Here is a 12538-nt window from a genome sequence, read left to right as displayed (position 1 = left end):
CCTTCCCGTCCAGCCAGGACCTTTTAAAAATACATTTGACTTTTAAGGTGATTCAGCAGTAAGAGCCATTAGTGCTCTATTCTAAATCAGACTTAGAAAGTTTATTAAAATTGGATTTTTAACCTGATCCCAATTTCCTCTGCTTATAAAGAATCCCATTGGACTCCTTAATATTCAGGCTATTAACCTGAAAGATTCAAGCGATCATTATGGGAAGAAAGGCAGGAGTTCCAGAGAAAAATCACGTGGTGCCTTGGCAGGTACAGAAACTGAATCCTAAATCTCCTTCAGAGCAGACAGACTCTCCTTGTCTCTTTGTCTCTTGTCTCTTTCCCTGCATCTCCTCCTCATCTCCGTCTTCTATCACACATCTCATGGAAAGAAGAGACTCCAAAAATAATAAATGCTGGACCGGAGTGATAGCACAGCAGGTAAGCCATTTGCCTTGCACGCTGCAGACCTGGGTTTGATCCCCAGTATCCCATATGTTCCCCCTAGCACTGCCAGGAGTAATTCCTGAGTGCAGAACCAGGAGAAGCCCCTGAGCATCGCCAAGTGTGACCCAAAGAAGCAAATAAATAAATAAATAAATAAATAAAAATGCAACATAAGGGACTGGCAGATAGGGCATTTGCCTTGCACACGGCCGACCTGGGTTCGATTTCCTGCATCCCATATGGTCTCCCAAGTACCGCCGGGAGTAATTCCTAAGCACAGAGCCATACTAACCCCTGTGCATTGCTGGATGTGATCCATAAAAACAAAAACAAAAACAAAAGCAACGTAAGTGCATCATGTGATTGTAGAGAGCACTGGACTAGGAGTCAATTATTATTTTACTTTTTTTTCTGAAAGAGTAGTTGCCCTAGACAAATCACTTCCACCTCTGGAACACTAGAGGCTCTTAAACTCCCTTATCTCATCACTAAAGTGGGTTTTTGCTTGAATGTAATGAAGAAATCCCATTTTCTAAAAAGGTTGGTGCAGAAAGAAAGTGAAACTCATGTAAAGCCTTGCTCCTATCTCCGCTACTGTAATTACTCACTGTTGACCAAACTCATAGTTCATTTACTTTGGTTGCCACTTTGGGCATGTTTTTTTGTGGAGCCATTTTTAAATAGGTGTCAGTAAGTCTGGTAAAGACAGACTGAATGCCAGACTTAAGGTTTGTATTTGATTTTGTTGGGGGCAGAAATGATGTCTTTACTGTACATCTCTTCCTCAAGATCTGTTGTAGTGCTTGAGCACATACACAGCTAAAACCTGGGTATTTGGGGCTAAGTGGGGCACTTGCCTTGCATGCTACGGACCTAGGTTTGATCACTGGCACTCCAAAAGGGTCCCCCAAGCCTGTCATAAGTAATCATAGAGTGCAAAACCAGGAGTAACTCCTGAGCACAGCTGAAGGTGGTCCAAAATAATAAGTAAATAAACAAATGAAACTGGTGTCATAGAATGGTAGCTGCTTCAAGCTCACCTACTTAACCTTTCTCATTGAGCAGGAAGGTTTTGAGAGTGATGGGGACTTTTCCGGCCAGGCCCTCTCTAACAGGCACAAGCCCCCGGGCTTCTTCGGACACAGGAGGAACGGACATGGAAACATTTGACCTATATCATGATTCCTGGGGAAATGTGCCATTTGTCTACTGTTAAAAATTTCAAATTTTAGATTAACATCCAAAGACAGTAGAAACAAGGGCCAGGAGGATTGGTCCAGGGTTAGAAGCCTGCCTCAAGGGTTGGGGGAGAGGGCAGCTGGGATATAGAAGGGACCACTATGACAATGAAGGTGGGAGGGATCACTCTGGATGGGAGATGTGTGCTGAAAGTGGGTAAAGGACCAAATATGATGACTTCTCAGTGTCTGTATTGCAGACCATAATGCTCAAAAGAAGAGAGAGAGAGAGAGAGAGAGAGAGAGAGAGAGAGAGAGAGAGAGAGAGAGAGGGAGAGAGAGAGCCTGCCATAGAGCATAAAAGCAGGCTGGGGGTGGGGTGGGAGATACTGGGAATACTGGTGATGGAAAATGTACACTGGTGGAGGGTTGGGTTTTGGAACATTATATGACTGAAACCCGATCATGAAAGCTTTGTAACTGTGTCTCATGGTGATTCAATTAAAAAAACAAAAACGAAAGCAAAAAAAATTTTATTTAAAAATTAGATTTTATAATTCTCAAATACTATAATTCTGGGAAAAGCTAAATTGTATATCTATGCTTTAACTTATCTGAGAAGACAGCTCCTTAGCAAATATAATAGGTAAAAGAAAAAAAATAAGAGGTTGCATAAACATAGCAGAGCTGAGCTGGGTACTCTGAACACCTGGATAGCTGAGGCCCAGAGGTCTCTCATCTGAGAGAACTGGCAAACATCTTGGCAGAGACAAGATGAAGAAGAACAGAAATGCTCAGTTAATGCTTCCTTATTTGTCAAAACGCAACAGAGACCTCTGAGCAACAATGCTCACTGAAATTTGCAAGATGAGGGAAACTCAAATCTCAGCCCTTAAGTCACTGTTCAGCTCTGCCCAGAATCACTTCTTAAAGGAGGATTCTAAGGAAGAGAGTGGAGGCTGTGTCAGTTTACAGTTTCTACTGGGTCCTGTAGCAGGGAACTCAACTGATCAGTGAACTTACTTTGGCTCCTGGGCTAGTGATAGAATTGCTGCCAATCTGCCTCTGCATGGCACCAAGGAGCTGTGAGATTGTGGACACAGAAATACTTTGAAGTCTTCAGGGCAAGTAAGAATGCCAACTTAGAGGGTTAACATTGATCCCAATTTTGAAGAACCCAGGTCTGAGATGCTGGTGAAAGCTTAAGGATGCCAATATATGACAGTTCGTCTTGAACTCCTGTTTGACATCCACAGACTCATGCATCATTCCCCACAGCTTCAAAAAATCGTGTGTTTGTATGCATCTTTCTGTGTGCGGGGGCGGACACTTCTTTTAAGTTAATGCTAATGTAAATACTAAGGCATTTCAAAGTGGGAGTTTAAAGAGAAATTTTAAAAAGCAGATATATATGTTATACACACATACATGGTGGGAAATGTGTGTGTGTGTCTCTAGAGGCAGAACAATGGGTAGGGAGCTTGCCTTGCATCCGACCTAGCACCCCTTATGGTCCATGAGCACCACTAGCAATGATTCCTAAATTCAGAGCCCAGATTAGCCTTGAACACCGCTGGGTGTGGCCCACAAACAAACAAATAAACAAAAAATAGAAAAGAAAACACACACTCACATACATATATACATATATGAGAGCATGTGTTTTAGTTACATATTGTATATATGATGTGTGCATATTTAACACATAACATGTGTGAATTATCAAACTTCAAACATGAATACCGATCTTGGTCTGACTCAAGGGAGTAATCACTAGGATCATATAAATGATCAAAAGCTTATGTTCCAAAATAAGGCTTGGTTTTGGCCTTCCAGATACAGCTTCTTTTCTAAAAAAACTTTTTAATTGAATCACTGTGCAATAGACCCTTATAAAGCTGTGCATGATTGGGTTTCAGTCACACAGTGTTCCAACACCCATCCCTCCACCAGTGTGTATTTCCCAGCACCAGTGTCCCCAGGTTCCCTCTCATCATCCCCCACCCCCTGCCTGCCTCTACTGCAAGCGCTTTTCTTCTCTGTCTCTCTGTCTCTCTGTCTCTCTCTCTTCTTTTGGGCATTGTGGTTTGCAATATTGATACTGAAATACTGAAAGGATAGCAAGAATATCCCTTATTTACTTTTCATGCTCAGATCTTATCCCAGTCTTACTATCAAACAGACAGAAAATGCTGCTTCAGTTTTGTGCTGTTCTGTTTTGTGTGAGGTCCACACTATCTGTGTGGCACCAGGGACAGAGCCAAAGCTGACAACACAAGTGCCCTATCCATTGTACTGTCTTGCCCTGCATAGATTTCTTAAAGGGCAGCAAGGAAGCTCCATGAGCAAAAAGACAACTGTCTTTTTCCTACAGACTTCATTCCGTAGATCAGGGAGCATTCAAAAAAGGTGACTGGAAGTTTCGATTTTGTAAAAATATTATTATTGTTAGTGTTGGAGGGTCACATCTAGTGGTGCTCAGTGAGACCAGAAACTCTTCTGGCATCAAACCCGGGGCACTTACTACTTAAGCCACATTTTAGTCCGGGGCGCGGGAAGAGGTGCTAGGATTAATGATAGATCTGTTAAAATATGAAAGGTCTATTTAAGTCTGATCTAGATTACTTGGATTATTTGATATTTCCTACCTTCCTTCCTATCTGCAAATGTGCTTTTTTTAAAGGGAGTGCACACCGAGCACTGCTAGGGATTTACTCCTGGATTTGTGCTCACGAATCACTTCTGGAGGGTTTGGATGACCATCTGGCCTCCTGTAACGCAAGAACCTTATCTGCTGTGCTTATCCTGCAAGAAGGCTTTTGAGAAGATTTGCCACTTGCTTTTTCTTCAGCAACTCAGTAATTCAGCAAGCCAACCAGCTTCGCTTCAGGAAAATTCCGATCCCAAGACCATGGATACCCCAAACCCTAAAGTTGTGCTACTAGAGCTGGTTGTTCCCGCCCAGACTGTCGGTCCACACCTGCAGAGAGTGGCTTGGAGACCAATCCTGCCTAAACTCAGACTTGACCGGCTTGCTTCTGGCATCCTAGAAAGAGCAAAGCTGGGGGAGTGGCGAGAGAGCCAGCGGGGAGGGGTCTTGCCTTGCACGGGGCTTAAGTGGGTTCGATGATGCCCCGCACCCCGTATGGTCCCCCTCCTCCTCCGGAACGCTGCCTTTGGGGAACCCTGATCGCAGAGCCAGGAATGAGCCCTGAGCATCTCCGGGTGTAGAGCGTTGCGCACACTCGGGGACACGGGCCGGGAAAGAGCGACCGCGAGCCGGGAGGGGGCGCCGGGAGCGCATCGGGGTGCAGGCCGCGGGGACCCCGCGCTTGCCAGATCCGCAGCGCGGCGAGCGCCAGAGGAGGCCGCCCCGCTGCATCCCCGCCAGAGAGGAGCCTGCGGGAAAGGGAACGCGGGGAGTTGCAAGGGAGCGGGAGAAGAGGGGAGCCTCTGCCTTGACATCTCCCCATCCCTGCAGCAGGACTCCAAGTGCCATCCAGTCCGCGGCTCCTCGCACCCTCGCGGAGCTGAGCCAGGAGCGCGCGGGGGAGCTCGGGGACCCCGCGCCCCCTGGCCGGCCCGCCGCGCTCCCGCCCGCCCGCCTGGCGGCCGCACAGTGCAACTCGGGCAGCAGTGGGCGCCCGCGATCCTCCCCGCCCGCTGCGCGCTCCCTCGGGCCCAGCCCCGTCGGTCCCCTCCTCCTGCTCCAGCTCCTCCCCCTGCTCCTCCCCTCGCGGGGACGGAGCGATCAGCTGCCCGCCCGCCAAGTTCCCGACGCGCGCGCTGCCACCGGCCGCCGCCACTGCCGGCTGTCGCTGGGTACCGGCGCCCGTGGCCGGCGGCGCGCCCCGAGGGGTTGTGCGAGGCTGCAGATGGCCCAGACTCGGAGCACAGCGGGGGCACCCCAGCGGCTGGAGCTGCGCGGGGCTCAGGTGAGAGCAGAGCGCGCGCGGCCGGGACGCCGGGCTGCGGGGCAGCATCGCCCGGGATGCCCCCGGCTTGGCCTCTCAGACTCGGGCTAAGTGCGGAGTCCGAGGTGAGGCGCGGCTGGAACGAGCGGAACCAGAACGCGGGAGTCCCGGGGGTTTCTACATCCTCACTCTTGCCTTGGCCGCTCGGCGCTGCGGGGCGCGGGGGACTGGTTTGACCCTCAGGTATCCGGGTTTCTGACACTCTGTGCATTTGATTTTCCCCCTACCCTATTTCCTTGGCTGTACCCCCCCTCCAAAAAAGAACAAAAAACTCCCTCTTCTTAGCACAGTCACGAGCGAGCTTCGCTTCTGTACGCTGCTTCCTCCAGGGACTGGCCGGAGGGCCAGCGAGAGCAGCGCGCGGGGGAGCCCGGGTACCACTCGGGCTGGGAACCGGGGCGGGATACAGTCAGCGAAAAGTCTGTCGGGCGATGGGAGTATCCCACGGTAAGAGAAGCTCCTTCTGGGTGGCCTTTGCGCTGGGGTGGGATGGGGAAACGATGGGGCAGCCTCGGGGGACGCGATGCTCAGGAGGAAGAGAGTCAGGGGCGAGTGTAAGTAGCCTTCTATCCTAAAAACCCGTTATCCCCCTCCCCCTCCTCCTCCTCTCTCTCTCTCTCTCTCTCTCTCTCTCTCTCTCTCTCTCTCTCTCTCTCTCTCTCTCTCTCTCTCTCTCTCTCTCTTCTCTGTCTCTGTCTCTCTCATCTCTCTTTCTCTTTCTCCTCTCTTTTCAAGCACCACGAGGAGGATGAGGGAGAGGAGCCCCAACCAGCTTTGGGAGCGAATCACCCCACACACACACACCTGGCGGAGGGAGCTGGTGGCCTCAGGTGTGTTCTCGGCCACCGGACGCGCGCCTCACGCTTCTGGCCACAGCGGAGATGGGGGTGGGATGAGAAGCGGCTGGAAGAGGCAAGCCGGAGGCTGGACGGCCGGGTGGGCCCCTCTGGCCACGGGCTTCTTTGCCTGCGCCGAGCCAGCCTGGCATCCCAGCCCCGCGCGGTCCGCGCGTCCTGGCACCCTCGCTTTGCTCTAGTCGCTCGGGTGGCTGTCCTCCGCCCAGCGCTCCGGAGTCCCCCCATACACTTAGCAGGACCTGGCCAATCCCGACCTCTGCTTGCGGAGCCTTACTCCTCCCGCCGCCCCCAGCCCCACTCCCACCCCCGCATTATCTGTCCGCTATTTTTAGCTATTACTTGCGCCAGGATGCTTTAGGTGGTGGGAGGGAGGAGGATTTGGTGAGGCAATTCCGAATCCACAGTGGTCGAGCTGCAGAGGTCCCAGGTTAGAAAGGAGACGCCACTAGGCTGGGTGCGGAGAGCGGCCAGGGCTGCGGAGAGTGTGCGCCCCGAAAGCTGCCGCGCCCGTCAGCGCCTGGCGCCAGGCGGCAGTGCTTGGCCGGCTTCCGCAGCCGCAGTCCATCAGCTCGCACGCATCTGGGGGCCCATTCGGGCATTTGTGCTTCGCATCCGAATCTCACCTTATATTGTTGAAAGGTGATTATTTAAGGGTTAATCCCAGGAATTCCTTCCGAAAAAATGGCGGAAGAAAAGGGAGAGGAAAGAAAGAAAGAAAGAAAGAAAGAAAGAAAGAAAGAAAGAAAGAAAGAAAGAAAGAAAGAAAGAAAGAAAGAAAGAAAAGAAAGAAAGAAAGAAAGAAAGAAAGAAAGAAAGAAAGAAAGAAAGAAGGAAGGAAGGAAGGAAGGAAGGAAGGAAGGAAGGAAGGAAGGAAGGAAGGAAGGAAGGAAGGAAGGAAGGAAGGAAGGAAGGAAGGAAGGAAGGAAGGATTGGTAACATACTTTAGCATCAGTCTTTACTTTAGCGCATCCTTAGGCTTTTGGAAATATTATTCTTGCTCACTGCTTTCTCAGTGTGGATTAGGTGCAATTTCAATAAGCCTGACTCTGGAAAACCAGGAGATGAAGGCTTTAACTGAACATATCAGGAGTGCTCTTCAAAGTTCCAGTAGGTCCCCTCATATATATATATATATATATATAGAGAGAGAGAGAGAGAGAGAGAGAGAGAGAGAGAGAGACAGACAGACAGACAGACAGACAGAAAAATAAAGAGAAAAAGAGAGAGGGAGAGAGAGAGAGAGAGAAAGCATGAAAGCATGATGTTACATAAGCTCTTCTCCAGCACTGAACTGGGAGAGACCATCTCATGAAGAAGAAGCCTCTCAGGATTTCTTTAATCTGCGTTTTGATGAGCTGGAGATGGACAACAGGCACCTCCCGAGTAAGCACTTTAAGTCTAAGCAATAACTTAGGACACCAGCGAGGCGCTTGGTGAAACTTCTTATGCAGTTTCTGGGCCAGGCTCAACAATGTCCTGCTAAGCAATGCACTGTTGCTTTAAGAGTTAGCCTTGTTGGAGAACCTGATAGAAAGCCGGACCTCTGCTTGCAAAAGGATTTGGGGGAACCCCAGAACTCTTAGCTCTCTTCTCCATCTCTCCTTGCATGACATCTCACGCAGCATTCTGGTCTAACTGGTGGATCTACGATGCACATGTTCTTGAACACTTTACTTGGAAATCTCAGAGTTAGAGTTTGTGCTTTTGTTGTTAAAAAGAAAAAAGAAAAGGTCTTTACTTGAAACATCCCCATAGCCCTTCAATAGACACAGAAGTATAGAAGCTTTTCTTGCCTTCTTACTTGGTTGCAGGGAGAGAGAAAGAGCTCAGAGCATTGGTTGCATGCACCGCAGTATCCTAGCACCCGCTGACCCCAGGGCCTGAGTGAGCGCTCCACAGAAAGCCACATGGGAGCCCCCATGCCTTTGGTGGAGTGTCCCCCAATAGAACCTGCCTTGATGGTGACTAGGAAGATGTATGAGCCTCTGTGACTCGCATGGTGGGGCTCACTCACCTGTCTAGAGTCAGGGCATCCTCCTACCTGGTGCCCACTCACCTTCTCTCTGCGGAAACTAGAGTTTGCAGAGAAGAATGGTGACTGGTCTGAACTAAGCCTGCTCCCCGGCTGCACAGGCCAGCCTCTGGGCCAGGGCCCCTGTTTGAGATGGTGGCCGAGAGGACTGAAGCACCTCAGCTTTCTAGCTGCTGCAGGCTGTGCACTCACTTTCCAGCAGCTGTGGGAAACTACAGCTCCAGAGCACTGTGGAAGTCCTGGGTGGTCCCCCTGAGGTTGGTGTCAGGAGCTTCCTTCTGCTCCCACTGCTGACCTTAGTTTCCTGAAGGCCGCCGTGTCCCCCGCAGGGGATAGTGAGAGTGCAAACTGGATCAGGAGCCAGCTCTGGCCAATGCCAAGTGATTTGCCAGTGATTTTGCCCTCCCTAAGCCTCGGTCCTTTCCTCTGCCAGCTCCAGGGGGAAAACATTTCAGGGTAAGATAAGAACAGTTCTGTGCCGAGCACTGGAGCGAAGGCTGATGGAGGAAACGTGCTTGGGAGTTCCTTCATTTCCCTTTCCTGCAGCCCTCGCTCTCTGAGGATGTTCTAGTGTGTTGTCCCTGGGTATGTGTATCTGTGTTTGTGTGAACTGCATGCTTGTGAACATTATTGAGAGAGAGAATTCATATTAAGAAATAGCTTCTGGTCAGGACTCCTCCTGAAATCTCTCAAGCATACCGGGCTTCACAGCTTTTAAGAACTCTAAGGCTCTTGTTAGGGGCAAGGTTCAATCTAAGATTTTGAACAGATTGCACTGCGTAACATTTCAGAATATATATATATATATATATACATATATATATACATATATACACCACACACACACACACACATATATGGGGGGGAGGAGAGAGAGAGGAGAGAGAAAGGGCTTTGATGCTAATTATTCAAAAATTTCAGACAGAGGCTGAGATAAAGACATAGATGACCAGTTTCAGAAGGCTTCTGGCTTCTTGTCTGAATCTGTTGCCAGCATAAGGCACTGGGTCCATACTGTTTTTTTGATATTGTTCAATACTAAGTTCAATAATTTGGGGCCTGGCACCTAAAGAGATGTTCGATAAATATTTTTGAAACAAGTGAATGAAGAGCTGGAGCCAATCTTGACAGCGACTCTGAGCTGAGTGTGCAGGCAGATGGCATCATTTCTATTAAAAAAAATGGAATCTGCAGATCAAAAAACTTCATTAATTTTCTGAAAGTACAAAAAATTCCAGATTGAAACAGGGGTCTGTTTGTTCTTTTTTCACAGCCCTGTTCTGCTGGGGTGGTTCTGCCCTGCCCACCCCACCCAAATCTTAGTCTGTAACAGACTTTGAATTTTGAGAAGTGTTCAGTAATCAATGCTCTTCACCTTCAAGCAACACAGCCCTTGCTTGACCCTGAGGACCCCCACCCCATGCCTCCTGGTAGGAGTTGGAGCCTCTTTCCTTTTTCCTCTCTCCCAGCTCTGTTTGGGGTTCAGTAGACGATTCCACCTGGAGTCCGGACTCTCTGGAGACCCGCTGAAGGATGCAAGGACAGTGGGGTGTTTATTTATCACCATGGGGCACAGATTCAGGTGGCGTCAGCAGCAGCCTCAGTGTCCCAGAATGTCCCGAGAGTGTCATTCCCAGGGCGTGATCCTGACGTCTTCCCTGATCACCCACGTTCCCTTGGTCCCTCATTCCTTCCCATGTAACTTCCAATATTCCAGTAAGTTCTGCTTCTCCTGCATAAAGCCAGAATTTCAAGCAGCTATAGAGCCTCTCACGATTCATCGTCAGGCCTGCCTTGGGAAACAACTCCTCTTAGCCTCCTTCTTGCACAGGAAGTTCACACTCCAGTTTTCCCAGACAGATGTTACAGGCCATGATTGTTCAGTGGCACCATGCAACTTCAAGAAACATCAAAAAATGAATACGCTACTTTCCTAAGTAATCGTTGGAACATAATGGAAGTTGGTCCTGGTAAACTACTTTGCTTTTGCTTTTGAAAAATGTTTTTTTCTCCTTGGTGTGTGCTTTTGGGGGGCTTTCCACCAGGGATCCTGGACTCACATTCTTGCTGCAGGGTCTAGGCTTGCGGAAACGTGGGTGAAATCAACACTGCCTAAACCTGGGTTTAGCTGCTGCTCAAGCTGCAAAAACTGCCAGGCGGGCCTCATGCCTAGTCTGGTCATGAAAGATTTTTGTTTGCCAGAAAAGTAGGTTTACAGAGTCCTGTAGAATCCACTTTCTTCTAAGTCTCCATTGCTAATTCAGTAGAATGCTATGTGAACCCATCAAAACAAGACATGTAGATAAATGCCTTATCTTCTCAGGCCCCCAGGGCTTGGCCTTCCTTGATTTTCTGAAAATGGAGAGGAAATTGGTTGGGATCACACACTTGGTACAGTCAGCACCTCAGAATCCTCAGAGAGTCTGGGGTATCCCTTTATCAGATGCTGGGTAAGCGGGGCATCCTTCTTCCTGTTTAAGAAGGACTTAGAGGGATCACACTTATTCCTCTAGCTCTTGTCTGTTGAGTTCTATCCATGTACTGAGTGTTGTTCTACTGACTTGCAACACAGAGGGGAGAAAAATGGATGGGAAGCATTGCTCTCATGCTTCTTGGCTGCAGGAGGAGACAGATCAAAGCACGAGAAAACCATGTGCTGAGGGTAGGAAGAAAAGGGACACAGCAACAGGGAATGTCAGGTACAATTGGGAGCAGGTAACTCCAGGACCTTGGCAGTGTCTGACTTGATATCTTCAAGGTCAAGTTTGGTGGTGTGCCATGAAAGATTTGGGAGATGGGAATTTGGATCCCTGATTCTGTTCTGGGAGTCATTGTTGTGTGTAAAGTTCTGATACACTGCTCCACTCTATAGCTGATGGAACCAACATTGATTTAGTCTGGAGTTTGCTCCTCACGCAGGTGCTCCAGGTACAGACTGAAATACACTGGCAAAACCAGGACTAGGCTTCAGAGAACTTATAGATAGTATGGGAAACATTCACAACAAGCATAGCAGACTGGATCTTTCAAGCGAGCCAGGAATGTGCGCAAGAAGTTTCAGTTGCTGCCTTTGGAAAGTCAGACAGCATCTTTGCAATGCAGTACCAGGAAAGTACCAGAAACTTGCTAGGTATTTGCATCAGCGTGTCCCTGAAACCACCCCAGCCCCAACCCCCACCGATGGATGGTTTTTGAACCATTTTCTAGTTCAGGCCATTTTCTGTGGTGCTACATCCCAAACCAAGTCCTGAAAACCTGCATTCTGAGTGTGAAGTCCCTTTAGGACTCTCCGGCACTCCCCTGCTCCCTCTGATAGGAAGTGTTGCTGTCAGGACAGTTTTGGTTCAGGACAGGTTGCCATTAGGTAACCTATCACAAATGCCCTATTTCAAAGTGCCTAGTGTTCTGGTCTCCTCAAGGGTCTCTAGGGAGGGATTTTCTGGGAAAACCTCTTCTTCTTTTGATTCTTTCCTCCCTCTTAATAATTTCTTCCTCAACATGATTTTGTGGTCTTGATGGTCATTGGGATGTCCTGCAGGACCCCTTGCTTCCAATCTCTCCTGCATACTGACTGCCTCACAAGGTCATCATTCCTAAAATATGAGAACAGGTAAATATTTGTGGGGGGTTGGGTCTGTTTCTTCCATGAAGATCTACAATCTCATGGTACATCTGCTTCCAGGGTTGTTCTGCAGTGAAACCAGAGGTGACATTTCTATCTCTTCTAACTCTCTGGGGAAATGAAGGACATTTCCTGGGGAAAGTGGTTATTTCAGAAGAGAGGTGGGGAGAGAAAAATCAAAGGGCAAGGACAAAATGCCATTAATGGACATGCCTATCGCCCCCACTCCCCAAGGGCCCGCAGCTCTTTGAGAAGTTGTTTGTTCCTTTGGGGCTTCCTGATGCCCAATCTCAGCAGAATAATCGCAAGTTTTTGCAACTTTTCTGCAAAACAGATGCTGTGTGCACAAGTGTCCTGGGCTGGAAAAAACGGAAGGCAATGACGAAGGGGGAAAAGAGACAAGAAGAAAGATCGAAGTTCCTTACTTCCATAGTGCGA

The 12538-nt window shown here is 48.9% G+C and overlaps 1 protein-coding gene across 2 annotated transcripts in view; it reads left to right on the top strand.

Annotated features, from left to right (window-relative positions):
• Positions 1-5390: 5390 nt before the first annotated feature.
• HS3ST1 (heparan sulfate-glucosamine 3-sulfotransferase 1) overlaps positions 5391-12538 on the top strand; it is a 30935-nt gene continuing 23787 nt past the window's right edge. The window contains exon 1 of one of the 2 annotated variants that reach the window (XM_055140266.1): positions 5391-5550. The gene's annotated coding sequence lies outside the window, so the exon portion shown is untranslated. Of the gene's footprint in view, positions 5551-6330; positions 6420-12538 lie in introns of those variants that run through there. The other variant, XM_055140267.1, reaches the window with a different exon arrangement.

The sequence above is a fragment of the Sorex araneus genome, chromosome 5 (assembly GCF_027595985.1).
Source record: "Sorex araneus isolate mSorAra2 chromosome 5, mSorAra2.pri, whole genome shotgun sequence".
Taxonomy (NCBI): Eukaryota; Metazoa; Chordata; class Mammalia; order Eulipotyphla; family Soricidae; genus Sorex; species Sorex araneus.
The sequence above is the reverse complement of the archived record's forward strand: the minus strand, read 5'-3'. Positions and strand labels throughout refer to the sequence as shown.